Here is a 6,551-nt window from a genome sequence, read left to right on the forward strand (position 1 = left end):
CCTAAGACCTTTAGATACTTAATGGAAATTTCACGGATTTGCGTCCATTCCAGTTCTATATGGTGATGATTGCCTACAGAATTCGAAGACTCAAACTTTGTGAATAGATTTACAAGATGTATGATATTACTATTCATAATGTCCCATAATCCGTGATCAAATCAAATTTATTAAAGCATTTCGGAAATTCTATGGTCGTTGTAACGATCTAGTTTGCCAATACAACCTATCATTAGGTCAAATACTGTCTGACGTGTTTCATACCGATTGCTAGGCCGTTCTTGGAACACTGATTTGACTACGAATAACGCCGTTTACCTGATTAAGATATAGGGTTCACGGCGGGTGTGACCGGTCGACAGGGGATGTTTACTCCTCCTAGACACTTGATCCCACCTCTGGTATATCCAGGGGTTCGTGTTTGCCCAACTCTCTATTTCGTATTGCTTATAGGAGTTATGACATTGACCACTGTTCGTTATCTTCGCCTTTCATTGATGGGTTCAATATACCGAGTGCAACTGTGCATCTACTTAATATTCATATTAAATAGCATATTTGTACATATATTTCAAATATCACGATAATAAATAAATGGCTTTCCTACGAACTTGATTGTATAATTGAAATACACCCAAGCCTGAAAGTATTCATTATGACAAGTTATGAACATGTGAAACACGTGTTACAGGCCTTCAGAGTAAATGACGGAAAAACGGGATATATTTAATGTATACAGTATTTAGCTACCCTTCTTATGAAATGGTACAACGATCATCAATTTTATACCTTTTGTTATCAATAGATATTTTCTTTTTATATGAACTGGTAAAATATATGTAAGAATTTCATAAGTATATATTAAATATGAAAATTTCGTCCGTTATAGTTTTCTAGTCCTTGTACACAGGACTTTGAAGGGGTGTATGTTTTTTGATAGGAAGTTATTATCTTAGATACTAAGGGAAGATAAACTAGATTATTTATACTGGTAATCCACATGACACTAAAAATTCTATTAATATATTTTGCTTTATTTTTAGTATAATATCATTCGAATAAAAACAATGGTTTAAATCTCAGTGTCTTACTCGTTTTGTCATCGATCACAGACAAATTATATGTACATGTACAATGTATGTACATGTACATTAATGGTTTCTAAAGGACAAGGGACGTTATTGGCTATATACCGCCGAGAATTTCTTTATTTTTTCAACTTTCACACCATACATAATTACTTGTTTTATTTACTCATCTAGGACGTAATCATTATCCCACTTACATGAAAATGACGTAATATTTTATTATGACGTCATGATTGTGCGCTAAAGTTGGGTCGTTTAGCGGAATCTGTTGATTTTTGATAAGATATGAATAAACTTTATTAAAAACAAACACTTTTGCATGCAACAACCAGATTTATATTTTGCATGTTTGATTATCCATTAATAATCTTCTTTCATTATCAATATGGTGTCGGTTGTTGGCTGCAAACAATATGAATTTTGAAAAAGACTGAATGCGGAAATCGGCAGTTTTCCAGTATGAATCTGTGTTATATATAGTATTTTCCTTGGAAAGGAAATATTGCGGTGATGCAAAGTGCGACATTGTAGAGAAAATCCACGGAGATACACTGTGTCCTCCGTGTTCCACGGTGTGTGTTATTTGCGAATACACACAGCTGCTAAGAGCTTTGTTCTGGCTACGGCGCCTTGCGGGAAATGTGAAAATGTGCCGCAGGCCAAATAATCACGATAAGGGTGGAATTTTAAGAAAAGAAAAAAATTTTAATACCCCCCCCTGATACTTATTTTGTTTTCCAGCATTTTGAGCCAATTCCAACGATACCGAACACTATATATTATGTTTTTAAGAAAACCTGGTTTTGAAATTTTTTGTTTTAGTCTTCTTTCTTCCTTAAAATATTCTTAAATTCTATGTTAAAATAATGCGTACTTGCAGGCAATTCTTGTTTGAATGCGAATTAGTATATTCAGTAAATGAAAAACATACATGTACAACATGTGATAGGGATATTTAATAATTACCGATGTGCTCTCTCTCTCTCTCTCTCTCTCTCTCTCTCTCTCTCCTCTCTCTCTCTCTCTCTCTCTGACAAATGCGCTGTTTAACATAATTACTTCCATTATATTGTGTTAATATGCATCTTCACAAATATAACTTGATCCAATATAGAAATTAGAGCATTGTCGATGATTAAAAAATTGGTATTAATTTATTACATAATTAATATAAGCAAAAATACAAACCATCGAATGATTTATTTTTAAAATCCCGCGTTAATTACATTTGACCGAGACTTATGTTCAATGTACTTTGATAGAGGTTTTCATAAAAAAAAATGTTCATCAGGAGTGTCTGGATAATGCATTGATTTTTGTATAATAAGTATATACCATGCAAATTCCTAGGGTCTTTGTCACAGCATAACTAAATTACGGTTAGCTAGTTTGGGTTTTGACTTCTTATGAAAAGTGTGAAATTTATTGGGTCGGCGCGATATCAGATCTAGTGTAAGATCACGGGTATCTTGCGCGCCGACCCAATATATTTCACACTTTCCACTAGTTCTATAGGTTAATGACATTATGATACCATTCAATCAAAACTTGAAATAAATTTATACGTAAGCTGATGTAATCTCGTTGTAGATGAGTATATATATATATATTATATTTATAACTTTTAGAAAGATATTTCATGAGATTCAGAGGAATGAATATCCCAACGTTGATGACGTTGTACCGAAAAAGCGATCGTCTGAAGACGGAGTCAGAGTTAACAATGCAATATTTGAACGCTGTTTTCGCAAATTCAACAAAAAAGAAATGGTACATGTTATATATGAATGAAACGAGAAAATTGTCGCTTTTCTACCTGCAAAATATTGTTAGTTTTTGAAGCGCGGCCATATTTGGCCAATAACGTCCCTTGTTCTTTCCGAACAATTCCATGGGGATCTGGGTGAATAGAACTGCGAAACTCTTACCTACCCGTTTATACAGTATAAGTATTCATGCACAATACAGGGGCAAATATTCTACCGGGCACCCTGGTACTTCCCCTGATTGAAGACAGCTGATTGGCATGGACAAAGTCTGTAAAGGAATACAAATGGAACCATCATTTTGTTTCGTGGACTCGGGGAATAATATTGTACAAGTACACCACCAGTCTGTTACAATATTACGAGTAGCCTCACGAAAACAGTCGTCAGCATTTGATTCGTTTTCTTAGCGAACATGCATGCTATGTGCATCCCCGATATTCATGCATCTGCATTTTGCATGAGGTGGATGTGAATGATATAAATGTTATGTGCTTTTCATATTCCATTCTACCCATAGATTATCGGTAAATGATTTCCCTGCGTTAATTATCAAAATTTGACATGATTACTGCAAATTCTTGCATAAACGTACATAGATCTTAAGAAAGGTATTTCTTTTAATCATTCAAAATTTTTAAAAACTTTTACTAATTTACGATATTTTTATTGTAATTTTAAACACTGCATTGTGTTTTAAGGCATGCTTTTCCCTACACATTACTATCGTCCATGTAAATCTGTCGACTCTATCCACATCATAAGCACTGATGAAAAGTGAAGCGCAGCAAAACTCACCCCGAACGTTATGCCTAATATATGTTGTACCATGCATAACCGATACTAATAACAATAGAAAATTCAACTACTTTGGCAGATAAATAGCGAAATGTGTCGGTCACTGAGAAATCTAACATATTTATGAATTCCTGTCAGCTTTAACATACAACACTTTGTTTGTCTGATGACTAGAGAACTTCTGGTCATGACTACCCTATATCTATGACGTTTAACGACTAGCAGGTAAAGGCACTAAAGGGTTCTGTTTAGATAGTGTAAAGGGCCGAGACAGCCTTCCCTAAGCCTTTTTGATAAATGTTTTCCAGTCTGTTCCAAACATCACTCTCAATATACAAGCTACAAATGGTGTAAATTCTGTAAATAAAATAATAATGAAGGACTTCACCAATATCCGAGGGCTGTTCGATGTGTAATGTACCACAGCGCAATAACGCTTTGCACGATTTCGTGGATGATGATACTCTTGAATAGCTCTTTTCAATACCCTTCCAACGGTATAACACGAGCCTTAAGCTCCACATAGTTTTAAACATATACTCATTTCAATAGAGCCTGTCTTTGACCACTGTTGTAAAATAGGCTGAGAATATTAAAGAAATTAGAGCTTATGTAAAAGTTCGCAAAAAACTCGGTCATTCGGTAATGCAGATTTTTACGGTATTGGGGGAAGTTTATGGGTCTGATAAGGTATCTTATGAGACAGTTCGTAGGTGGAAAAAGAAATTTCTGACTGGCACAGAGTCCGTCAAAGATGCAGCAAAATCTGGCCGACCTGTGACTGTAACAGGCAAGGCAAATGTCTCAAAAGTCAGGGAAATAATTGAAATTGATTGCAAATACACGATTCGTGATATTGTCAAAGCTCTTGGCATGTCGCTATCGCATTTCATTTTGAAGCGTAATTTGAAAGTACGAAAGATTTCTGCCAACCAAAAAACGGGTACGAGTACAAACTGCTAAGCAATTGCTCAAAATGTTTCCCAAATTCAATCAAAGACAATTTGCAAACATTGTTACTGGTGACGAAACATGGGTTCACTATTTCGAACCAGTAAGAAATTATAGTAAACAAAATATGGCTAACTAAACAAGTAGTTGTCAAAAGAACCATAAGCACAAAGAAGGTTCTTTATTGCATATTCTTCTCATGTGATGGTATAGCCGTACAAATTCCAGTGCCAAAGGGCAAAAGTGTTACAGGTCGGTATTACCGAGATCATATACTAAGAGTAGGCCCATGGGCCACATCGCTCACCTGAGTCACCTTGGCCCATATCTGAAGACTTTCCATATATATTTGCATGTAAAACCTTAGTCCGTATTATGGCCCCAACTACCCCTGGAAGCCACGATTTTTGCAAACTTGAATCTACACTATGTCAGAAAGCTTTCATGTAAATGTCAACTTCTTTGGCCCCATGGTTCTTGAGAAGATTTTAAAAGATTTCCCTATATTTGTATGTAAAACTTCGACCCCCCCCCCCCATTTGTGGACCCATCCTACGCCCCGGGGTCCATGATTTGAGCAAACTTGAATCTGCACTATGTCAGAAAGTTTTCTTGTAAATATTAGCTTTTCTGACTGAGTGGTTATTGAGAAGATTTTAACTATATATTTATATGTAAAACTTTGATCCCCCTTGTGGCCCCATCCTACCCCCCCCCCCCCGGGGGGCCATGATTTGAACAAACTTGAATCTGCATTATGTCAGGAAGCTTTCATGTAAATCTCAGCTTTTCTGGCTTAGTGGTTCTTGAGAAGAAGATTTTTAAAGATTTTCCCTATATATTTGTATGTAAAACTTTGATCCCCCCTTGTGGCTCCATCCTACCCCCGGGGGCCATGATTTGAACAAACTTGAATCTGCAATATGTCAGGAAGCTTTCAGCTCTTCTGGCTCAGTGGTTCTTAGAAGATTTTTAAATTACCCCACCCTATTTTTGTGATTATCTCCCCTTTGAAAGGGACATGGCCCTTCATTTGAACAAACTTGAAAGCCCTTCACCCAAGGATGCTTTTGGCCAAGTTTGGTTGAAATTGGCCAAGTAGTTCTGAAGAAGAAGATAAAATTGTGAAAAGTTTACAACGACGACAGACAAATTTTGATCAGAAAAGCTCACTTGAACCTTCGGTTCAGGTGAGCTAAACAGGCTCAAGAAATATCATATGACGCCCTGTGTCAGGATTTAGGCATGTTTGTCTACTTAATGATAATGCTCCATCACATACATCTGAGCTTGTGAAGCAATTTTTGAAGTCAGAAAAGGTTACCGTATTGCCACAGCCACCAGCCACCCCATGCGACTTTTTCCTTTTTCCAAAACTTAAGAAGATCTTATCTGGTCATCGTTACAAGTTCCGACAAGCCCTTGGCTCAGCCATCAGTCAGTGCCTCAGACGTCTACCTAAATCAGCGTACCGTGACAAATTTCAGAAATGGATTCAGAGATTGAAATAATGTATTTCAATCCGCGGAGAATACTTTGAAGGGATGTGGTGTTCATTTCACTATTTGAGTCGAATGCTTTTGAGATATCGTACAATACACATTACAAATCGAACAGCCCTCGTATCATACTTGTAGTAGTGTTAGATACGCGGCCTTCCTACTAGCTCTGGCTAGCGGGTTAACCCATTAGCTTGACCAGTAGACCACTGGACTGTTGTTCCCGAGTTCAATCCTCAGCAGAGGATATACACTGTTCTTGTCTCCTTCACACTCTTTTAACATTTTCTACACCTTATGTTGCATGTGTACTGGGTATCAGGCCATCAACCTTTAACAATTTCTACACCTTATGTTGCATGTGCCATCAATCTTTAACAATTTCTACACCTGATCTCTTTTACCAAATACTATTTCTATCTTTGACAAAATATCCACTCCTGAAAGGC

Source organism: Ostrea edulis, chromosome 2 (genome assembly GCF_947568905.1).
Source record: "Ostrea edulis chromosome 2, xbOstEdul1.1, whole genome shotgun sequence".
Lineage (NCBI taxonomy): Eukaryota > Metazoa > Mollusca > Bivalvia > Ostreida > Ostreidae > Ostrea > Ostrea edulis.